The 24,628-nt window shown below is 38.4% G+C and overlaps 1 protein-coding gene and 1 non-coding gene across 4 annotated transcripts in view; both read left to right on the forward strand.

Moving 5' to 3' along the window:
* Positions 1-24,628, forward strand: part of PSD3 (pleckstrin and Sec7 domain containing 3) — a 435,489-nt gene that overhangs the window by 89,120 nt on the left and 321,741 nt on the right. The gene's annotated exons all lie outside the window — the stretch shown is intronic.
* LOC138393840 (U5 spliceosomal RNA) lies at positions 17,639-17,754 on the forward strand. The gene has a single exon (XR_011235250.1). It is a non-coding gene; the product is annotated as a U5 spliceosomal RNA (small nuclear RNA).

The raw sequence follows: 24,628 nt of genomic DNA on the forward strand, positions 1-24,628 counted from the left end.
CATAGAACAGAGCCTGCTACATGGTAAGATCAGTAATTTTTACTGTCATTACTAATACTAATATTACTAACACAGTGCCATGCACTGTGCCAGAATTTAATTCTCAAAATATCCCTTTGAGGTAGATACTGTTTTTATCCCTGTTTTTACATTTGAAGACACTAAGGCCTAGAGAGGTTAAACAGTTCTTGTGGTATGTGGTAGTGAAATCTAGAATTTGAGTACCCCGATCTGATTCTGGGGCACATGGTCTTGACTAATCCCATCTAAATATATATGGGACAGAGAGTTGATATCTTCCCAGTACCAGAGATGGAGGAGGCCCTGATATTGGTAAACATTATTAATGTCTACACACACTCTCACCATGAGAGTATGAGAGTGCCCATTTTAAAATTCATTTCTAGTCCTGGGTATCACAGACGTTAGAATTTTTAATAGGTGAAAAATGGCTACCATTTTTCTCAATTTGATTTATGCTTAATAATGAGTAAGGTCAAACAATGTAAGTTTATTGGTCATTTGAATTGGTTTTTTTCTAAATTGCCTTTGTTCATTTTTCTATTTTTTAAAAAAATGATTTTTATGAGCTCTTTGTAAAATAAGGAAATTACTCTTTGAATTTTCATATGCATTGCAAATATTTTTCTAACATAAAACATTTTTAATTGCATGTTTTCCATTTTATGGAGCTATCATAATTTATTTGAATAGTGGGACTTTTGTTCTTTCTAGTTTTTGATTACAGTGCTGTCAAGAACATCCACTTACCATATTTTTGTAGGAAATTTCTTGGAAGTGTAAGGGGTGAGTGGAAGGGAATACACGTTTTAAGGCTTTGATTCAGATCATATTTCTCTCTAGAAATATCGTAAGCACATTGACCGTCAGGGTCTGATTGGGTGCCTATTTCCCGATAACCAATGACATTACTTGAAACAATCTTGGCCAGTGTGTTTATCTTTGAGTAAGATTGAGATATTTTCTATATGTTTATTTGTAGTTAGTATTTCTCGTTTTGTGAATTGCCTGTTCATGCCTTAAGGAGGATCTTGATTTTATGTACAATTTTAAAAATTTTATTGTTCCAGTTATCTAACAGTGGAATGAACTGCCTCACCTTCCCATTGCTGATCGTATTAGAGCAGAAGTTCAGATATTAGAACTATTTAAGGAAAGGAATGAATGTTTATTACTTTGCTATGACAAATCAATCTTGTTACCTCTTTAAATCTTTCTATTTTAATCTATTATAACAGCTAAAGAACAAGGGGCTTGGGTAGGCCAAGCATCTTATCCAGTGTTCCGCAGCCGTAAGTGTCAGAAATAGGCTATACACGCTCTTCTGCCTGACCTTAGCCCACACATTCCTTCCATCCCAGCACATAGCCTTCCACTCCTGGGCCATACCTTGTTTGAGAAGACATATTCACATTAGATGGTAAATTAGCTGGTTGGAATGTAAGGTACATTTTGGCAAAAAAGATGAAAATTTCAGAAAATATCTACTTTAGAAATATTCTGTAATATAGAGCACTTTAGAAACTTGGTGTTCTTTTGTTTTCATTTTTCCACTTACTCTTCCATTCAGTACTCTTATGTATTAGGGATGTAGAAAATGGGTAGGGATTAGGCAAAGACCTTTTTTTATAGTAGCTCTGTCCTCTTCTTCCCCACACTCCAGCCTTTGCCTCTTCTGAGAGCTTTGCTTCCTGCCTGCCACCCAGGGGGCCTCAGCTCTCCCAGGGACTGAAACCTCAGCCTGCCTGTTGTCCCCTCCTCACTGGTTCTCACTGTTCTCTTCATACTCTGGTACTTGGAATGCTGCTTTCTCTTTTTCCCCAATGCCATGGCAACAGTGCGTGATACTACTTTCCTTGCGGTCAAGGAAAAAGACTTCATATTTTTCTTTCCCTTTGACCTGTTTGCAATTAGCACTGTGGTCCACCCTTTGCTGCAGTGAAAGTGAGGAAGTACCAAACTGTAGTCAAGACGACAGGACCTGCAGGATGTAATGCAGTTTAAACCCAAGCCCGCCCTGACCACCGGTTCTAAAATCACACTGATTATGCCCTCCACCCCTGCTCCTCTGCCCCTTCACTCTCTGAGATTTTTTCCTTTTTATTTTTTTTATTTTTACTTGACATATATTAAAAATTTGTTCATTCAGTCTCCCTTTCTAGAATGTCGGGTATAGGTAAGTGGGATTTCCTTTTGCTCATTGTTCTCTCTACCTATTACTTGGGACTAGCACACAGCGGGGGCGATTTTATATCATAGGATTTGCTCTTCTTGTGGCTCTCCCTCTCTTGGAGGCAAGGTTTGGATTATATTCAGTTCTCCCTGGGAAATTTGGTCAGCTCAAGGGGATTTGGAAGTTCATCAAGTCCCAAGGCCTGAGCCAAGTGAGAGCCCAGTAGGAGTGGATTGTAGTTGACATAAAAGATTTGCATTTGAAAAATACAATTCTTTTGCATTTTGAATCTCGGCCCCCACATGTTTAGTCGCTGTATGAATTTGAGGAAGTCTTTTTGAGCTGGTTTCCTCACGTGTGTACATAATAATACCTACCTCCTTGGCTTGCTGTGAAGATTAACTGACAATGTATGGAAACAGCTAGTACATAGAAAAATAAATGATGGTGGTAACATGTTGTCAGTATTTTAGTTTTCTTATATGTGATTTTCTGTTGGTAAATGGAATTATTTCCTCAGTTGTGTTGTAGGCTGTTCACTGTAATGGTTAAAAAGCTGGGGTGGGAAGCTTTGAAGTTTGACTGCCTGGGATCCTATTCTTCTTCTGCCACTTACCAGCAATGTGACACTGGGCATGAGCAAGCCTCAACAGCAATAAATGGCTATAAAGTGCTAATAGTATGTACCTCAGAGTGGATGTAAAGTTTCATTGAGATCGTAGTGCTTTTGCACAAAATTTGGTCCATAGGAAATGCCCAGTAACTCATACCCATAGCTTCATAGTCATAGTAGAGTTTAAAGAAGCTTAGATTTCATCTAGTCTAACTCCAGTACTCCTGCTCTGTTTCTAGTTCTGCCTTCTCGAGCAATGAAGATCAAATCAGTATCCTTTTCAGACACAGTCTTTCATGTATTTAAAATTGGGTCCTGTTATAAACTGATTATTGTCCCCTAAAGTTCATATATTGAAGCCCTAACCCCTGTGGTTGGAGATAGGGCCTCTGGGGAGGTCATAAAGGTGGGGCCATAATCCAGTAGGACTGGTGTTCTAAGAAGAGGAAGAGTTACCAGTGCATGTGCACAGAAGAAAGGCCACATGAGGACAGCAAGAAGGTGGCTGTCTCTGAGCCAGGAAGAGACCTCTCACCGAAACCAACCCGTTGGCAACTTGATCTTGGACTTCTAGCCTTCAGAACTATAAAAAACAAAACAAAACAAAAAAACTAAAAACTTACTATGACAACCCAAGGACTAAGACAGATCCTCTTTCTCTTCTCATGTCATCAGCCTCATCTTAGTTCTCTTGAGAGGGTGTTCGGATGCCTCTGCATCCTGGTCACTGTTGTCTCCATACTTTCAATGTGTCTGTTCATTTTAAAATGAGGAACTCCAAGATGAACTCAGCACTCCAAGGTGGTCTGAACAGTGTGGGTACTGGACATTACCCTTCTAGTGGAATCTCAGATTGTGTTTGGTAGTCAACTAAATAAACTTTCAAGATTCACTTCTACCCCATTCTATATTTGGTCTGTTATTTTAGTCCAAATTCAAAATTTTATCTCGTTAATTTCAGCTCCGCCCCCCCCTCCCCCCGCCCCGGACCATAGAAATCATTTTTGTAGAACCGTAGTGGGACAGGACCTTAGAAATCTGGACCAACCAGCCTACCCACTCGCCCGGTGCCAGTTTTTTCCATGCTGTGTGTCTTAGTTCGAGCTGCTCTAACAAATTACCGTAGACTGAGTGGCTGAAACAGCAAACATTTATTTCTCACAGTCCTGGAGGTTAGAAGTCCGAGATCAGGGTGCCCACATGGTGTGGTTCTTGTCGAGTGTCCTCTTCTTGATTTACATGCGTCCTTACATGGTGGAAAAAGAGCCACCTACTTTTCTGGCCTGTTCTTAGGAAGGCACTGATCCCATTCCTGAGGGCCCCACCCTTATGACCTAATTACCTTCCAAAGGCCCCACCTCTAAGTACCATCACATTGGGATTAGGGTTTCAGCATATGAATTTTGGGGGAAACACAAACTTTCAGTCCATTGCACTGCTCCTAACAGTGACTGCCTACTCTTCTCTTATACTTCTAGTGGTAGGGAGCTCTTTGTTTTGTTGTGGAACTTGTTCCATTGTTGGAACTCCTTCAAGTGTCCTGAAAAATTAGATATCTTGGGTCAAAATCTTACTCCATAACTGCTACTCTTTGATCACATCTGTTTGTTCTCTCTGTACATGACAGTCTCTCATAGACTCCCCCACCCCTCCTGTTGGGTTTACCTTAAATTTCAGGTAAGTTCACAGAGATTCAGGTCTGTGGAGTATGATAGCCAAGACTAAAAGTAATGAGAGATACCATATAATAATTTGGATATTGAATTTTTCTAAATACGTACATTCAAAAGATCAAGGATGTGATCTTAAACTATTTTGCTGAAAGATCTTGGGAATTTTTCTTATTAGTCTAGTTGTGTGAATGCATTGAACAGATAAAGTATAGTGACCTCTCTTTAGAAATGGCCATTAATAAAAAGCTATTCGTATATAATATTAATAATTTTTTAACAAGGACTAAAATGTGGATACTTTGTATTTCATCAGTGAGCCCTCCACCCCCCAGGGATTTTCTGGTCCTTACCACAAATTCACAGTGTACTGTGGATTTCTGTGCAATTGAAAGTAAAGATAATAATGTAGTCATTTTATTGTTGATTGCCTGTTGCATCTAAATTCAGATGTTTTATTTTCAGGATTTAGTTAAGATAATGTACTTTGTGGGACACTTGAACAGTCAAAGAATATTTGTGGGAAAGGAATTTTTAAAAGAATGTATGAATATGATGTCACTTTGCTTGACACCTTCCAGTGGTTATTAAAGTAAATCCCAGTGAGATGAGTCACTCTGGAAGGCATTGCTGAATATTAGCTACATCCCTTGGAAATGTTTATTAAATAAATGCATTTTATATTATTGGGATAACGTAAAGATTTAAAAAGAATATTATCCTTTTCAGAGTAGACACTTTGGAAGGCTATCTACTTATTTCTGTGATATTACAATAACTCAACACTTTGTTTGATCTTTTTTCTTTGGGATTGTATTTATATCTTCCATTGCATTTTTAAAACATAGCCTGGTGGTGGTGGACCTTTATGTTTTTGTAGGTGGATTTAACTTTTGAGTCAGGCCACAGCATTTTGAAGTGTACTTTGTGAGTTAGGTGATAGCTGTGAAACAGTTTTTCTTTAGTCAGCCATGAAGTATGTCTGTAAAGAAACCTCCTGTCTTGTGTGATGTGGAAACTGGCCTTAAAGTTTATTTCAGAATAGGAATTCCAGATGATTTGCTTAGGGTTCCTTGAAATAACACGTGTGGTTTCCTAGGGTGACCATTTGAATGAGGACAATGTATTTAGACACACAAGTTCTGTTTTTAAAATAAAGTTTAAAGTCTTCTTGTAAAATTTATGATCTTCTTATAAAATTTTTCTGTGTTAGAGCATCCTGATTAGTCAGAATGAGACTTGGAAGCAGTTTTTCTGAGTTGGGAAATCTCAGTTATTGGGTAGAAATAGAAGGTGATCTTAACTAAGGTCAGGCGCTGTGCTGAAGTGGTGTGCGGTTTGTGCTGGTGTGCAGCAGTGCCTTTGTTTCCCCCCTGGGGAAAGGGTACAGTGTACTTACCACTTTCTCCAAGGGGCCTGTGACCCCAAAACAACAGAGAACCAAGAAGGAACATCTTCCTTCTCTAGCAATTTCAGGAACTGTAGGAACATGGAGATGAATTTCTGTGCTCCACTTTGTTCACAAATCTAGAGCTTTCCCAAGGAGCTTGAAATGAATGTCTCTCCCATGGTCATAATTGCTCAGTGAGCTCCTCAGAAGAGTTACCAGTTTGGTTTTGGTGGTTTAGATTTAGGTCTTTCACTAGCTTTTTGTTGAACTTCTTGAGTATTGAAAGCAAATCTCCTCATAGCTTCCAGGAATATTTGAATGGGCCCTCGATAACTTAATCCTCATTCTGATCATTTGAAAGAAGTAAATGTTGGTAGAAGCCTGTGTTTGCCCAGTTGATTTTCTGATAACTTGTATGTTATTATACTTTTATGTGCCTCCATTTCTGCTTACTAATTTGATCATGTGACTGTTTTGGCAGTGAGTGGTATAAAGGAATCACTCCTCCCAACCAACATATGTGATCATTTGCCCTTCCTTAATTTTTTAATTTTCTAGTTGCAATAATAAAGAGAACACTGTCCCAAGAGTCAGAAAAGCTAAGGTACCCTGTGGACCAGTTCACACTTAAAGGACTTCAGCAGGGTGATCCTGGTATCTGTCAGGCATTCTAAAAATAGTTAAATGAGTAAATAAGTAGCTTTTGATGTTTAAGATTTGACATGGAGATAGCATTTTCCTACTGGTAATTTTAAGATACTTTGATATTAGAACTGAAGTGGAATCCCATTCTGATAGGTCTTAGAACCCAAGTGAAAAGAAAGGCAAGTAAAAGCCTGTATGGAAAGATGTGTTCCTACCTGCCTAGGATGGTTTGGGTCAGGCGAGTAGCTTAGAATAATTTTTCCTCTTAAATATCTTAGTTCTGTTTTTTGGAGCTTCTCAGATGTTTCCCCTGAACTATCCCCAATAGCAAAATAAAAATAACATCCTTTTCCCCCTGTCCCAGCCCTGCTTGTGGGCGTCCCCTGTAGCAGCATGCTTAAGAACACCATTTCTTTTATGATTCATTTTAAAAATTCATGCCAATTTTGCATTTCATTTCAAAAATATATTTATTTTAATATAAAAATCAGATTTTAAGTGGCCATCTTTTCAAACCAAGCTCCAAGAAAATGTGCCCATTGCTTCAGAGACTTTGGTGTGCCCCTTGGCCCACTGCCGGGTAACCCCGAGGATCTGAGGATACCCTTATTTGGGAAACACTGTTGTAGGGCATAAGTGGAAGGCAGGTCTAGGGAAGGATATATTTTTTAAAATGACTCTATTTGACAGCCTGGAATAGAGTGTAAAAACTGTGAGCAGTGGAATGACAATCCATTTGGAAGGTATTTCATATACAGCTGCCTAATTAAGAAACCCATCTCCTCTCTCAGTGAGAAGCATTTTTTTCAAAGAGCCTAATATATTCAACTCTTTTACTGTGATTCAAGTCACCTATTTCCCTGACTCAAGGACCGAGTTCCAGCTGTAATCCTGGGAAAAGTTATACAGCACTTTTCTTTTTCCATCTTACAAAGGGAGATTAAAATACTTGCTGCCTACACCCCTCATCAGATGATGTAAGGATTAATGAGATCATGCCAGTAATGTGCCTGAAACTCACAGGGAGAAATGGTCGTGGAAAAGCCCAAGTGTTATATTACCAGGAGTTTAACTCAGGCGCAGCTTTTACTCTGCTATTAGGCTTCCATTTATTTTGTTCATGTGTTGCTTGAAACGATAAAGTAAAGTGCTGTATTAAGCTTGAGGCCTGTCTAATGAGTGTGATAATATCTACGTGTCAAAATGAAAAGTGGGCTTGTTGGCTTCACATGTTTTAACTTCCCATCCATCTCCAGAATCCTGCAAGCTTGGCTACTGCATGTTGGAATGGACACTTTTTCTGGAGACAACTTAACTGCATTTTGCAGCTTCCAGTCTATTTGTGGGGACTCAGCATCTTCAGTAATCCTAGGCTGTAATTTTTTAGAGCATTATTGAAACCTTGTGCCCTACTTGAGTAGTAAATTGTCATCTTGGCAGCCTGGCGGGCATGTGTGTGTGCGTGCATCCTCACCAGGGTGTATGATGTGTACTGTCTCCTCCACTGAGTGGGTTGGTGGGATGAGAGAGAACCAGGCCTTGCCAGCAGCGCCTGTGGTCCTTTTGTGAATGGGCCAGTGGGGATGCTGGTTCCTGATGGAGAGCACTGTCTGCTGTAGGTAGGTAGACCTCCCCCTGATGTCAGCTGGAGAAACTTCCCTTGGGTTCTGGCATGATGTGCTGCTCATACATCTTTAGGTAGCCAAAACCTGACTTGTATAACTGAGTTTAAAAGTCAGATGCCAGTGTGTTCAGAAACACATTATTTCTGAAAGACCAGTGAATGAGGCTACTGTAATAGAAAACAGCAAAGTTTAAAATAATGTTGATATTCAGGATGGCTGAATTGAGGGAGGTGGAAATGAGATGGGAGAAATATAATTTTAAGCTTTTAAAATTCCACTGAAGTATAATGCTTAATTGTTAGCATATTCTAAGCAGTGAGTTAGGCACATTTAAAAATAGCTTTTTAACATGAATGAACCTTTTTATGAGCTGAGCTTCAGTGAAGAATAAGTTGGTCATGCAAATTGGTTTAGTGGTCTGTGTTAAAACATTTTAGGGCTGGGATTTTAAAAAACATTTTAGGGCTATAAAAGCAAAAAGTCTGGCCTAAAAGCAACACAAGTAATTACTAGTTCCTAATCTATAGCCTTGTGAAGAAAGCTCTGTTACCTTGTTTATAATGTTATGCTTCTTTGAGTTTCAGAATATGTAAAAGGGGTGGCTTAGATGTAAAATGGAAACCACTGGCTCTCAGTGAGTTGAAAGTAGTCATAGACACAGGAGTCTTTTGTGCCTCTCTGGGAAAGAACAGCCAGTTCATAGCCACTCGGGACACTCCCGCAGCTTTGGAGATCAAGGGAGGCCTTGCCATGGAGAAGTCAAGAGTAGTTGGTTGCCCATGAGGTCCCACTTTAAGGAGGTTGTCATCGCCTGTCCTATGAATTGGTTCTTAGGCAACACAATCTTTGAAGTAAAAAAAATAAGTGCTCCAGGTTTGAAAGAGTAAAGCATTAGTTTTGTGCAGTGGAATAAGAGTTATTAATTAGAATTAGAGAATAACATTTCTTGTAAGTCTTACTTTAATCAAGCTATTTTGCCTGTAAATATAGGCAAAGAAAGATAGAAGCTATGCATATATGTGCTGTTGTCTTACTAAGGTATTATTTCTTTCTCCTTTTCATGAAGAAAGCCTACGTTTGGGGGCTAAATTATCTGAAGCAGGCACCATCATTCACAGAGACGTGGCAAGTAACTAATATACGTGTGAAATACCCAGGATGAACAGCCCCTCTGATGGGGCTGTTAGGTATCTGCTACTCTTTGCGGTGACATATTTGCTTTGTGTTGTGACGATATGGCCTGTGTATTTTAACTATAAGCAAAGTCTTAAAATATTGCTCTTTCATTAAATTTGGAGTACTATTAATAAACTACACCTGAAACATTGCTATTGACCGTTCATTTCTCCCTCCCCCATTTCTAATTTTCTCCCAGCTAGTGTTGTATGGAAGAAAATCCTGCACAAGACAAATGTAAGGAACTAATCAGTGGTTCTAATTTTTAAACATTTCGATGGCCTCTACTTACCCCTCTGGGTCATTTTGAGGAAGGTAGTTGGTCTTGTTGATGCTTTGCGTCTTATTTGCTGCTAGTCAGGTATAAAGTAGGAAAAAAATAAAAAACACTAAGGTTCGAGAATTAAAATCCATAGTACACAGAAATTTTAGGGGCCCTGGTATGTGCATGGGAAAAGTTTTGAAGGAAATTTTTCGTTTATAAACAGAAATTAAGGGGATCAAATTCTGCCGTTTGTAGTAAGTGCAAATATATATGGTTTCTGAGTAGAACTCTTCCAAGGATCATGGCATATCTTGGTTCCACCAACTGCCTGAGGTGACCTTTAACCTTTCTGTGTTTTCCTATCTGCAAGATACAGAGTTACAACAGAACCTAGGTCTTGAGGCCTTGTAAAGATTAATGTGATAAGATAAAGTTCTTACCACAGTGCCTGGCTCATAGTATAATATATAATCGTGCATAACTTTTTTTTTAAAAGAAAAAAAATTTTTTTTAAACCAACAAGAGCTCTCTAGGCAGAGTTAATTCTTCAGCAGTTGGAAGAGGTATTTAAACTTCTGAGCCAAGATGCTGGGAGGGGATTCAAGCATTAGCTTGATATAGGCAGCCAGAATAACTCTACATCCCTTCTCAACCTGAGACTGATCTTTTTAACTGTGAGAAGGACATCTCACTGGAAATACATTAGCAATATGGTTTGTCATTTTTTAAAAATAGCATTACCTTCCTGTCCCCTCCACACACCAAAAATACCTTTTGCTGTGTGAGTGTTTGTATTGTCATCAAAGATTTCTAAGATTTTTAATGCTGGAGAATTTTTTAAAGGGAATTCTGTTATTTAAAACAAGATTTTAAGAATCACAGTTGCACCATCTTCATTTTAAATTTTAAATTTTTGCAAAATGAAAGTCAGTGTCTTGGATTTTACATGGTTTTATCAGGAAAGCAAGCCATTGATTAGTGATGTCTGTTATGAGTTGGGAAGAGTGAGTGCTATATTGTGGCGGAAACACGTGCACTGTTGACCAGGACTTTGGAGTATTTTTGTTGAATGGTGTATATGATTTATCATGGTGTTTGACTCAGGACAAATAAAATACCTTTATGGTAATTTTGAAGACCTCTCTAGATTAATATTTATATTTACAAATACCTTCTGTGTATATTTATTTTTTATGGCTCTTGTTTTGTTGTTATTTTTGTCTTTGTCTTTAGATAGCTTAAATTGTAACCTTCTCTATGTTCTGTATTGCTTGCTGTCTCATTGTGTTAATAACTGTAGATTCCGAAGTATTGAGTTGACTAATTAAAAAAGATAGTATTGTTTTTACCATTGTTTCATTAACAATGTTTATGTTTAGGGAGTGTCTCCTTCAGATTTTGCTAAAATTTCTCTGTTGCCGAATGTCTGTTTTTCAGTGAAGTTGTAAAATGTCTAGTTGCAATTTTCTCTTTAACCTTTAGTCTTTAAGAGTATGATACCTCTTCAGATTTTTTTTTTGTTTTAATATTTGCCTTAAGTTTTTTTCCTCCCTCCAGAAGTCTCACCTTCAGCTCCTTAAATCATCTTCATTGTTCTTTTCAATTAGGCTTGGAACTCTAATAAGAATCTAATTGGGATCTGTTGGTTATACATAGAAAGTATAAAAATGACTTAACTACCTCCCAGTTTTAACAGCCTGTTATGTGAGTAATGTCACTAAGCAGCAGTTTAATATCTACTGGTGACCTACAGCAACTCTTAGTATATTTATGCATTTCCTGTTCTGTTTTCTTGATTTGTTTTTATTCAGTTCTTTGTTGGACAGCTTTCCATTATTTGATGATTTCTGCTTTAATTTATTACTCTGATATCTAAAGAACCCTTTTGTAAATCACATCTAACTATTTTTCTCTATTGCTTTTCATCTCTGCTTATTTGTGTCTTGTATTTTAATCAGACATGCCATTGATTGTTAATCTTTAGAAAACACCTCTTTGATCATGTTTTATCTTAATTAAGATTCCTTCTTACCTATCTAAGACCACAGTCTACGTTCTGACATTCATAATTTTTCAAAATCAATGGATAGTTGAGCGTCATCTTTGTTCAGGGCATGCATCTAAGTGATGGTAGTTCAGAGGGAGATAGAGTCTCAGGATCAGGGGACTTACTGTCTGTTTTATCTTGGAGAGAGACTCCTTATCAGTACAAGAGACATATAGTAAATGTTGAATCAAAAGAGCGGCACAGGCATTAGTTTTCATAGGAATTCCAAGGAATGGATAACGTGATGGAAGGGCATTGGTTTGGAGTGGGGCTTGTACTGTGCCTTGAAAAGAAGACTTGGGTATTCGTGAGGGAGCCTACATTTCCAGACTGAGGGACCGAAGTGGAAAGACATCTCATTGGTGAGTTTGGAGAAGGAACTGAGATCCTAAGCTCTGCACCTCTCAGCCTTTCTGTTCAGACTTGGCCTACAGGTGGCTTTTTCTGTCCTGCGTGGACAGAGCTAGCCCTGCTGAAGTGGCCTGTGGTTGCCTAGCTGTTTAACTGGCTGATGGGGGAGGTCTGGCTAATTTTTATCACAGATCTTTAGCCATTGTCTCTAGTCAGCTTTTATCAGTAAAAAAGGTGATGTCTTGATTCCTGTTTCTCTCAGTTGGATGTGAGCTTGGGTGGGGAGGGTGGGCAGACAAGCTTGGTGGATTCAGAAGGCAGGAAGCGCTGAGTAGATGAACACTGTTGGTTGATGTGATGGAACAATGAGAGATGATGTTGAACAGGAGATTGGAGTCAGCTTGTGCAGAGCTAAAGAGTGTGGAATTTCTGGAACTTCTGGCTTTGGAAGTTTGGAAGGGAGATGTACATGAACTACCCTGAAATGATATGCAAGATATTTTAAAGGGTCATCTTTCCAAAAGGGATTAAGAGCCAGCACTAAACACCTTTGTATTCTGTTTGTTGATAGGACATATTGGAAGAAAATTTCAACATTAAGTATCATCTTTACTCTAGATATTTTGGTAATGCTTTAATCATATTATAGGAGTGCTTTCTGTACCTAGTTTGCTAAGACTTCTTCTTAAAACAATAAATTGACATTAAATTTCATCACATATTTTTCTGCATATTTCTGATAATCATATGGGTTTTTCTTCTTTGATCTATTGATGTAGTAAATTATATTAATTCAGTTCTAAAATTAAAACAACAGCATTCTTGGGGATAAAGCCAACCTGGTCATGATGGATTACCTTTTTTTTTGTTTTTTTTAGATATATTGTTGAATTAACTTTGCTAATATCTTGTTTAAGATTTTTGCATTTTGTTTTGTGAGTTTGACCTGCAATTTTCATGTAAATGCTTTCTGTTAATTCTTCAAGTGCTCAGAAAGAACTCGTGCACTGGGAAACCAAAAATGAATGAATGAATACACCCTCCTCCCAAAGAAAGTAAATAAAAAAAGGAAATAGTAATACATGTGTATGATAAATAAGTGGGAGCTATAAAATTAAAGTCTTTTTCTAACCTCAGAGACCCAGTTTCCCCTAAGGCAATGTTACTAGAGATAGTCTGTGTGTGCGTGCATACATAATTATATATATGTATATATATATAAAGTATTAATACATACATTATTAATGTATACAGTAATATATCTTGGAGGTGGTTCCAGTGTAATACATAAGGTTTTTCTTATTATTTTCTTAATATCTATATTATATTTTATTATATTTCAATATTTTAACCAGACCCTTGTTGGTAGACATTTAAGTTGCTTCTCGTGTTTTGCTGGGATGAGCATCAAGATACCTCTTTGTCATGTGGGTTATCTGTGGAATAAATTCTTACAAGTTGAGTTGCTGGATAAAAGAGCATATGCATTTCAAATTTTGATAGAAATAGCCAAATTATCTTCCAAAAGAGTGATACCTCTTCACACTCCAACAGCATATAAGTGCACCATAGCAAATGTCTGAGGTGTCGCCAAGACTTACTTACCACAGCACAGGTGACTCTTGAGTCTCAGCCATGTCAGCTGCACCTACACGTTGCCTCTCGTGCAAGTGCATTCATTGCTAACTTGGTGGTCCCATGAGGTTTTTGCAGAAGAACCCTGGAAACTGCTATGTTCTAGATGAGCAGGGATGAGAGGGTGTTGGCAAAATGCCCAAAGATCATGTATTGAGTTCATCCTACCTAACTTATTCCTGTGTCTTTTTTATGTCCCTCCCAGAATTTCAGCAAATGCTGGCCTCTTTCTGTCTGCATTCCAACGCTAGTGATAGCTGGAGGGACAGAGCTTGATGGGATGACATGAACTTCGCTCTTGGGCATTTGTGCTCTGTCTAGGCTGTTCGTATCTTTGGGTGTTTCCCTGAGTTGGATTCAGTTTTCATATTGTGTACACTCGCTCTCCTTTTTCGTGTGATTGTTTATTATTAAGCCTCAGTGTGTTGAAGTGATAGATGCTCCAGGAATGGGAAGTCATCACTTACTGAATTGGAAGGATCTGAGGTTTGATTTTGGGGGGGGCCACTTTGTCATGTACCACTTGGTCACCCCTTGTCATTTTTAGAAATGGGATCCCCAATGGACTCCTGGTTATTCCTATCACTGATCAGAAACAGTGATAAAGCATCACCCCAGGGGTATGGCCTGAGCCAAGTGGGCCAGAGATTGGGGCTAGGGAGGTAGTGGAGAGCCAAATCCCAGATCATTTTGTTTTTGTCTGTCGACTGTGTCTTCCAATTAACAATGCCTTTTAGGCTAGAGAGGGATATATGTAAAGCACCAAAACTGCCAAAATAGCCTCAAGGTTGTGTATGATATTAACCAAAACTGAGAACATATTAAAGTGATAAAACAAATGATCTCCTAAGAAAGGCCTGGTTGGTAATGTAGAGTGAAGACTTATCTGATTTTTCTTAAGTGATTAGATCTTCCTTGCTCAGAAACCTTCAGTATACCCCGTTCCTTAAATTGACTACCAAATAAATAAAGTTTGAATTCTTGAGCCTGATATTTGAAACCCTTTACTGAGACTCTGCCTCTTTAAAATAATCATCTGCTCCCTCACTATTTGAAGTAGTGAGGTCCACTTATGGGCCAACAGCATCAGCACCACCTGGGATCTTGTCAGGAATGCAGGTTCTCAGCCCTAGCCCAGACCTGTTGAATGAGAACTAGAATTCTAGCAAGATCTCCAGGTGTTTTATATGCCCACACTGGAGTGAGAAGTACTGATGCTACTTCATGTTTCTCAGCCTGCTTCCACAAGCTGCAAGATGCTGAACTGGCTTGTCTGTCATTTTCTGAACATGTTTTACACTTCCCCAGTGGCCTGCCTTTCCTCAGATGGTATCATTTCCTCACATGATCCCTCCATATTTTTTCTATGTATGCATACATGTAATGGTAGTATTTAAGCCTAATACTGACGTCCCTGACTTAAGATGGTTGAACTTTTAGTATTCTCAATTTAGTATGGCCTTATCATGATATATCTCCATTATAAGTCGAGGAGAACCTGTGCACATTAAATGGTCTGTACCGGTACAGCTCTATCCATTCTGATTGGGCCAGCATTCATTGAAATTGCTCAGAGCCCTGTGTCACTGGTTGTTTAATATTTTTAATACCAACCCTGCAATTTATACCTGTAGTGTGTGTGTGTGTGTGTGTGTGTGTGTATGCATACATATATTCTGTGCATACTGTGCCATACTGTGCATTACTGTTTCAAAGTGTTTTTTTCCATATATTTTGGCATATATCCATGCCAATATATGTAAATTTACATCATGTTAAAAATTGCTCCGTTGTATTCCATCCTGTAATTTATTTAGCCATGTCTGTAGTGATGGACGTTTACATTGATTGAAATTTTTTTGCTGTTGTCATGGATATACTTGCATAGGCTGCCTCGGGTACCTGTTCAAATGTTCATAAACTATCTATGTATCTATCAATCAATCATAAGGATTATTTTTTAACTTTTATATGCTACCAAATTAATCATCAAAGAGACTGTTAATTTATACTCCAGCCAGGAGTTTATCAGTTTTCTCACAGCCTTTCCAAATTTATTATTGATAAACTTTTTAATCTTTGCCAGTATTATGGGTAAAAAAATGGTAACTTTTGTTTTAATATGTATTTCACTGATAGCAAGATTGGACATTGTTTAATTTCTATTAGCCATTTGTATTTCCATTTCTCAAATTGTCTTTTTATCTGCCTGTTTTTGTGTTGGGTTTGTCTTTTTATTATTGATCTGATGGAATGTGTTATATCTTAGATATTTAAATATATATTGCAAATATTTATTCACATTTGGTACTTGTCTTTTATCTTTGCTTATATTGTCTTTTTTTTATTTGTTTTTTACTGTGACTTGTGGTGGTCATTTTTTATTTTATATAGTGCCTGCTTCCTGTTAGCCCTTCCCCTAATACATCATTTGGAGTCTTACAAGAGTTAGAAAATAACTAAATTTCTCAAAATTGTCCATCTGTAAGAGCTCTGAAGGGCTCTCCTGAATAAAATATAATATATTTAATTGCATGGAATTTGAAAGATGTATACTTTGGCCATTTTAAAAATCTGTCTTCTATATCCTGAATATGTGTTTATTGGATTATTGTGCTCCAAATAATGGAACCGTTACTCTAATATCACCACACTTTATATTTTTAATTAATTTGCTCTTGCTTAGAAGATAATTAGTTCTCAGCTCCCTAAAGCATAATTAGGGATCTGTAATCAGACTCACATCAGTAGTCTTTATTCCTAAATTGATGTAAACTGTCAACCTCATTTAACCAGGATTTTATTATCATATGTATCAATAAAATGTATAGGCAATCTCTGACTTCCTCATGTGAATCTCAAAAGTTTATTTATAATTTAATTATTTGGAACTCTACTTTTAGTTTTCCCACAGAAACAAGTCAGTTTCTAGGTTTCCAGCAAGCCCAAACAAGCATTCTTAAAATTAACTCTTACAGTACATCGAAAAGTGCTAAGTATTATTTGGGCTAAACCTGGAAAATAAAGTTTATCACATTATTTTTATGTTCCAATTATTGATGTGAAATAGAGCACATCTTTAATCCTCAGAAGCTCTGGAGGTCAGAGGCTGTGGGGTGGGTGTGTGGGTAGGGAGGAGTAGGGGTAAGCTTCTTTAAACCATGAAAGTGAAGACATCTCTTGGTGAATCATTTATTCTCCAGTGTTCTGTATTTAAGAACAAAGGTAATTGCTCTCACTCGTTATCCGTTAGCTAAAGCATTGTCTGTTGAAAATCCAGCGTTTGGGAAAATGACTTGCCTAGAAGTGTAGCGAGGGACCTTTCCTGGTATTGCATTCCTTGATTGCTTGGGTCCAAAAGCAACGTTTTGGTTAAGTCTCGTTGGTTAAGCTAACGTTTAGCTTTAGTCTCACTAACTGTCCAAATTTAAAGCCATTGACTAAAGGGACTGACAGCTTTAACATCAGTTGTAACATACTCACAATAAGCCGGAAATCCTAACTTGTCAGTGCATTTTCCCAGGTGCCTTGTGGTTGTAGTTTGTGTTGTAGGGAGGATGGGCGTGGCCTAAGAGGAACGGGCATTGTTCCTTGCTGTTGGCTGTCTGGCTGTTCCTTAGTACTTTTAGAGGGCTCAGTTGTATACTCCGTTTAGCTCCAGAATAAATAGTAGCTCTCAGACTTCAGCATCTCTGAGCAGCAGCTGAGGGAGTTCTGTCAAAATGTAGCTTCCCAGCTCCACTCCCAGCAATCTGATTCCATTCAGCAATCAGCAGTTTATCCACGAGCGCCCCAGGTAATCTGCTGCAGGTTGGCCCTGGACCAACAGAAATATTGCTGCGGAATGTTTCTCGCCTATATTGTCCTTCTCAAGTGTGAGTCACAATAAGACAATCCATGGATCACTTGCTTCTGTGGGTGAGGCTGATGAACTCTGGGCAGCAGGAAACAACTTGATGTCCCTGAAGAAGGTAGTTGGCCAAATAGCACCTGGAAGTCCTGAAAGAATTATTTACTTTTTAAAAAAGATTTATGGTTTCTCTTCAGATTGTATACATCTTTTGCCTTTTACTAAAGATTTCTGTGGAGAGGAACAATTCTAAGTCTTAACCCAATTTTTTGAGGCCTTGTGTTTGCAGGGAAAGAAAAAAAATTGTAAACTGACAAATTATAGTTGTATATATTTTGGGGGTACAAAGTGATGTCATGAAGTGAAATAAGGCAGGCATGGAATGACAAATACTGCATATTCTCACTTATATCTGGAATCTAAAACATCCAAACTTAGAGAAGCAGAGAGTAGAGTTGGGGTTACCAGAGGCTGGGGATGGGGGAAATGGGGAGAGGATGGTCGAAGGGTACAAAGCCTCAGTTAGATAGGAGGAATAGGTTTTGTTTTATTTTTTCAGATCTATAGCACAGTATGCTGAATATTATTTTAATAATAGTGTATGGTACATTTCAAAATCACTGAGAGTACATTTCAAATGTTCTCACCACAAAAAATGATGTATTTGAGGTGATGGATATGTCAATAAAAGAATTACTTACTTTTAACATGCTTATGTAAGCAGTTTCTTTCTGAGAAGTTTATTCATTTTGGCTTACAATGAATAGTTTGTGTCTTTGAATATTCATTACAAATGAATAGTTTATGTCTTCCTAAAAGCTCAAAATGTATAATGGGAATGTTTTCATACTGCAGGTAGTGTGAGTATCCAGGCACTGCTTTAGTTTAAGTACTGGAGACCTTCTGAAATCACAATCCAGTCCACTTTGTCAGTTTGTCTAGTGTTATTTTACCTGTTAACAGCCCACCTGAAGCTAGGATGCTAAGAATTTATCAGTGGAAAATTGGGCAATTAATGTATTCTGCCTTGTCAGGATATTTTGAAGAAATAACTTTACTGGTAATCAACAGGGTAGTAAGCACCCTCATAATAGATTTCACTTTTCTGTATAATTTTAAATTAAAATAAAAAATTTGATGAAAAAACTTTTATCAAGATCATGGATAATTAGGGCTAAAAATTGACTTGGAATTTTTTTGCTAAATTTATATCTTAGCACCTTGTGTTCTTTTTGGTGTCCCTCTTCACCTTGACTGTACAGATGTGTGTTTTATAGATCCTTGTAGCTCAGCTCATGCTCATTTCTTCATAATGGGCATCTGTCAACAGCCAGGGTTGAAATGCATGGTATCATCTGGTCAGGATTTATGTCCTGTGGGCAGAGCCAAATGCTTTCCAAGGGATGACCTGACTCTTCTGATTTTCATTATGATACCAAACTCATGATCACGTGGTATTTCTTAAGAGAAGTGTAAGCTTGGAGAGATTTTGCTTTGATGGAATTTAGATGGACCATATATTTTCTTAAAGATATTAATGCAGTGATTATACTCTTCCTAATATTTCATGTGTCATTTTAGCTTAAATTACGACGTGGATTTTATGATTTTCAGAATGTTTATATTTGCCTAGAAGATTTTTTTTTCTTTGTACATGTTGAGTAAAAGACTAATACTGTAGAAGTGGAAAAGAATATTGGTTTAATTTATTTGATTACTCCCATAACTCCTTAGAAGAGAAGAAAATTATAGCTGTGTTCTCACCTTAATCAAAAACAATCTAGCATGTCTAATTTGTAAGGTCCAGTCCTATGTATTACACATTTCACTAAAATACATGGTCACCACCCAGTGGAGGTTAAAGGAAACATAGATGTAGCAAACTAAGGTGAGAAGACACATTATCATGATTCTCACCTTGAATTTACACTTAGCACCTGTTTTTCTCTTTTTCAAAGTGCCAAATGATATGGTTTTTAAAAAAATGTAGAGTGGATTTAATTTTGTTGCAGAAGTTAGTGGAACTTTTGAAATAACTGAAGATACCATGGTATTTTGAAAAGCAGATTTAGGTGAATAAGGCTGATGCATAGTTTTTTCATTTATATATTTTTTTTTGTGGGATTTCCGCCAAGGTATCAAGGCTTTTTTGAGGTTGCTGAGTTTATAAGAATTCAGCAACAATATTTATTCAGCACTGACTGTGAGCCTGTATTCTCTGCTTTGCATGATATTTGAATGTTCTCAGTACCAGGCCCTCCTTTTTTAAAAGAAGACATAGAGGAGCATTTATGAATGTTATTTATTCGAAGTCTACTTGATTTCCTCATAGCCATCCTGATTATGCTAGGCTGACTTTTTTAAAATTTCAAAATACTATGGGGGTACGTTTTTGGTTACAAGGATCGCTTTTGTAATGCTTTAGTCAGGGTTGTAAGTGTGCCCATCACTCAGTGTTCATTGTGCCCATTAGGTAGGTTTTTGCTCATCCCCTCGTCTTCCCTCCCCCCTCCCCACTGACTGATTTCCATTGAGATTTACTTCCCTCTATGCACACGTGTGCTCATTGGTTAGTTCCAATGTAATAGTGAGTATATGTGGTATTTGTGTTTCCATTCTTTGGGTTCTTCACTTAGGATAATGGTCTCCAGTTCTGTTCAAATTGTTGCAAAAGGCATTAAGTCATCCTTCCTCATGGCTGAGTAGTATTCCATGGTATACATATACCATATTTTGTTAATCTACTCACGAATGGATGGGCATTTGGGTTGATTCTGTATCTTTGCAATTGTGAATTGTGCTGCAGTAAGCTTTTGAGTGCACTTGTCTTTTTGATGAAATAACTTCTTTTCCATTGAGTCAATACCCAGTAGTGAGATTGCTGGATTCAATGGTAGGTCTATTTTTAGTTCTTAGAGGAATCTCCACACTGTTTTCCATAGAGGTTGTACGAATTTGCACTCCCACCAACAGTGTGTAAGTGTTCCTTTCTCTCTGCATCCAAGCCAGCATCTGTGGTTTTTGGACTTTTTAATAAAAGCCATTCTAACTGGGGTAAGGTGAGACCTCATTGTGGTTTTAATTTGCATTTCCCTGATAATTAGTGACACTGAACATTTTTTCATATGTTTATTGGCCATTTGTCTATCTTTTGAAAAACTTCTGTTCATGTCTTTTGCCTATTTCTTAATGGAGTTGTTTGATTTTCTTCTTGCTGATTTGTTTGAGTTCTTTGTATTAATAGATTCTGGTTGTTAGCCCTTTTTCAGACATGTAGCTTGTAAATATTTTCTCCCATTCTGTAGGTTGTCTGTTTGCTCTGTTGATTATTTCCTTGGCTGTGCAGAAGCTTTTTAGTTTAATCAAGTCCCATTTATTTATTTTTGTTGTTGCTGTGATTGCCATTGGGGTCTTCCTCATAAATTCTTTGCCTAGGCCAATATCTAGAAGAGTTTTTCCAACATTTTCTTCTAGAGTTCTTGTGGTTTCATGCCTAACATTTAAGTCTTTTATCCATTTTGAATTAATTTTTGTGAGTGGTGAGAGATAATTGATCCTGTTTCATTCTTCTGCATGTGGCTATCCAATTAATTGTCCCAGCACCATTTATCGAACAGGGCTTCTTTTCCCCAGTGTATATTGTTGTCCGCTTTGTCAAAGATCAGTTGGCTGTATGTGGATGGTTTTATGTCTGGGTTGACTTTTAAAGCTTTCTGTGGTTTTCAGCCTTTCCTCATGTGACCCAATTTAAATCCTGAAGTTCTCTCCTCATAGGCAGAGCTCCCAGCTTCCTGATTAAGAATCTGGAGTTTGTCTGGATGTTGTAGAAGACACCAAAAAAAAAAAAAAAAAAAAAAGATCTATGGCAAGTAAGGAGATGAGTTCAGAGGCTTAACAATGTTTGTTTTTATTTTTAAAATGTGAATCTTTATACTCTGATTTATTTAATGAATTTTAAACGTTATCAGAAGCCCGCAGATCCAGAGCCTGAGGTGTAGGCATGAAGGGAAGTAACAGGTAGGGAAAAAGAAAGGTGAACTGGAAACTTGAGTCACTGGGTCTGTACATTGGCTGTCAAAGGCCTGTGCATCGTCATTACTCACTGTGAGGTGATGGGAAAGGCAGATGACATGCTGTGAACTAATGATGGTTGTTCATTTTCTTTTAAATGCTTTCCTCGAAGCTCTCCAACTCTCTAGTTACTTAGTGTCTTAGTGAAGGACGCTGAGGAAAACTTGATCCTTTTGTCTTACTTTGGTTTCCTGGGAGGCTTTATTACAAACAAATGTTTATCATCTTAGCTTCCTGGCTCCCAGCTTTCTACATAATGCTTCAAAAAAGTCAAGCAGCTATCACCCTGGGTAAGAACCCCTACTGTATTATGAATTCAGAGCCTTGCCCAGGGCAGGCACACTTCCTAGAAGGGGATATAATCTTCCCATTTGGTTAGGAGACAACTAAAATAGGTCCAAGGTAAAGGTTATCAAAGGAAGACTCGTTCAAGTCTGTGAAAGGCGTGCTTTCATGTCCTTTTCCTCTGACCTGACATGAGTGCTGATGGAAGCCAGCTGGGGACTCTGTAGCTCTACTCTGGGCCACTCTGTCACCCCTGCTTAGGCTGCCTGCCCTGACTCCATACCTGCAGGAGCAGCAGAACCCCACTTACCCTAGTCCCAGGGGCGTGTGGGTTCAGGAAATGGGCAGAGTGAACAGGCAGCAGCTGGTGGGAAAATGAGAATGGACCTTCAGAGGCTTTTAAAAAGGCCCTGGATTCAGCTCTGTCTCCTGTGCTCACACAGTTAAAAACGGGCTGGCAGCAGGGCTGGATAATGAGTAGGTAACGGGCCACACTTGCTTTTCGCTGAGGTCTTCTCCTTAGTCTGTGGCCCATTTCCTGCTTTGCCCTTAGGTTTCAATGGTGTTTCCAGCCTTCAGAAATTAAAGATTTGGCTTTTCAGTTACCCCATTTGTCTCCTGGCTGTTTTTGGCTTCTCTGCTCTTAAGTGGCTTTCTGTCCCAACATTGCTGATGTTGTTATTGACTTTTATAACATCTGTCCAGTCAGTCTGTCAAGGGAATAGGGGCTGGTTGTAGGGAATACATGGGCATCCCCTTCTGCCCAAGTGCCAGTGTTTTTCCCACTTGTTTATGTGCAGGCATATGTCAAATATATTTTTAAAGGAAATAATGCTGCACGTGCTAGGATTTGAGTCTTCCTCTTTATTGCCAGGTAAGCTGAAGAAAAGGATAGTGTTCTTTGTTTCTCAGCAATAAAGCTTTCTTAATTATAGTGGAAGAGCAAAGTGTATTTGGATGAACTACACTAACAAGGATCAGTATAGGTGGGATAACAAGTTACGTTAGTCCTGTGATTATCTCATTGATGGCTCATGTGCACTTGAAAGCAACAGAAGTACATGTATGGGAAAAATATGAGTGTGATTTCTCTGTGTGTCTGTATTAGTTTCTTACGGCTGCTGTAACAAAGTACCACAAACTTGGTGGCTTAAAAAAACAGAAATTTATTCTCTTACAGTTCTGGAGGCCAGAAGTCCGAAAGGAGTCTAAGGGCTAAAATCAAGGTGCTGGCAGGACGGTGGTTCCTCTGGAGACTCCAGAGGGTATTCTGTTTCCTTGCCATTTCCAGCCTCTACAGCTGCATTCCTTGGCTCACAGCTGCTCCCTCCGTCTTCAAAGCCAAGGGCTATAGCATCTTTTCTATGCTTCTGCCTCAAATCTCCCTTTTCTTCCTTTTTATGAGCATACATGTGATCACATTTACAATACACTTAGATAATCCAGGGTAGTGCTCCCATGTCAAAAAATTTAACTTAATCACATCATAAAAGGCTATGCCATATAAGGTGGTGTTCACAGGTTTCAGAAATTAGAAGTTGACATCTTGTGGTGGGGCTTTATTCAGTCTACCACAGTGACTGTGTGTGTATGTGTCTGTCTGTCTGATTAATATTCCCTAGGTCTGTCCCCTGAGCTAGCCTGCAAGTAGCTGTACCCCAATAGCAATGAGCATATCTAACGTTCAGGTGTCGGATCTAAATAGTATCCTTCACTGAAAGGAACCAGTTTTGTTTTATTCTGATTGCCTCCTTTTTTCCACCTGTGAAATGGCTATGAATTACATTATAACAGTGCCTGGACAGAGTAGGTGGTTAATGTTATCCATTATAATTGTCCTTGATTGCTCTCTTTCCCTCATTCTTTAAATCCAGTTTATCAGAAAATTATGTAGAGTCTCCCTACAAAATACATTTTTAATTCTGCTACTTTCACTTATTTCCATTGCCATCAACCCTCATCTGAGCTGTCACACTCTTGTCTGGACTCCTCACTGGTGTCTCTGCTCCCTCTTGTCTCACTCCAATCAATCCATTTTCCATATAACAACCATATGATCTTTTAAAAGTGTAAACGAATCGCTTTGTCCCATAAAACCCTTCCGCGGCTTCCCATCAAACTGATCAAAGTGCTATGTCCTTTTCTTGAGCTACACATCCTGTGTATTTGGCCCTCCCTCCTCCCTGTGAGTCTCTGACTTGCCTGTTCACCCCCTCTTCTGTGGCTGCTTTGGCCTCTCAGTTATCTGAGCAGGCTGGTCCTTCCATGTCTGAAGGCCGTGCGTATGGCCCTCCCTCTGCTTGGTTGGGTATCACTGTCCTTCCCCAGCCTCTCATCTCTGCAGGGTCCTCAGAGAGTTCCCTACCCACCCTACCTAAATTAGGGCACCTACTCTGGGAGCTGAGTTCCTCTTTACCAGCCTGAAGCTTCCCAGATATAACAAAAAATGAGCATTTCCTCTCTATTGGGGAAAAGGATAATTAACAACCTGTGATTCTTAAGCATATAACACCAGGCGGATTATACACCTTTTTCAGAAAGATAAATTTTACACCTTGTGAACATTAAGTGATCGTAGAACTATTTTAAGAAATTGCTATCTAAAAATTGTGCAAGCTAGCTCTTTGATGTTGGCATTGAAGAACAAAGCAGGGCCCGCCCACTGAACCTGTCTGTGGTGGGGTAATGGAGTTATGATTGGGTCTTCTCATTACTGTCAATCATTTCTGCTCCAAAGGATATAATACAAGTCATAAAATTTTCCTCTTTGAACTAGTTACTTGGTTGCTGATAAAAGCTTTCATGGTCAGT

This window comes from Eulemur rufifrons, chromosome 12, assembly GCF_041146395.1.
Source record: "Eulemur rufifrons isolate Redbay chromosome 12, OSU_ERuf_1, whole genome shotgun sequence".
Classification (NCBI taxonomy): Eukaryota; Metazoa; Chordata; class Mammalia; order Primates; family Lemuridae; genus Eulemur; species Eulemur rufifrons.